The sequence below is a fragment of the Triticum dicoccoides genome, chromosome 4A (genome assembly GCF_002162155.2).
Source record: "Triticum dicoccoides isolate Atlit2015 ecotype Zavitan chromosome 4A, WEW_v2.0, whole genome shotgun sequence".
NCBI lineage: Eukaryota > Viridiplantae > Streptophyta > Magnoliopsida > Poales > Poaceae > Triticum > Triticum dicoccoides.
Window position 1 is genome coordinate 285,644,411 of NC_041386.1, and position 433 is coordinate 285,644,843.

The window sequence follows — 433 nt, forward strand, 5'->3', positions numbered from 1 at the left end:
TGGGGATCACCAGAGAAAAAGCTCGGCACGGGGGGGGAGCCTAGAGGGATGGACGGGGCGGCGGCGGACCAGCGGTGGGGAGTGTTTTCGGGGCGGGTGGGGTGGCGCACCGCCGGCCGCAGGCGGCGGGGGGCTGCTGTTTGGCCGGTAGTGGCTGGCGGCTCAAGGGGTGGAGGTTGAAGATGAACCGCAAGCCCTTGATTTCGTATCCAACGGCTGCAAAATCGACTTACCAGAGATGAAAAGGTTAGTCGACCAACATGTAGCCTCACCTTGCTAGTGCGTTTAGTTTAGATAGCAAAATTTAGTTTCGACAACAAAATTCAGTTTCGACAATTAAGTTTAGTTTCGACAGATAAGTTCAGTTTCGACAGTTAAATTCAGTTTCGACAGTTAAGTTCAGAGATGAGCGGCTGATGTATTTTACATCTAG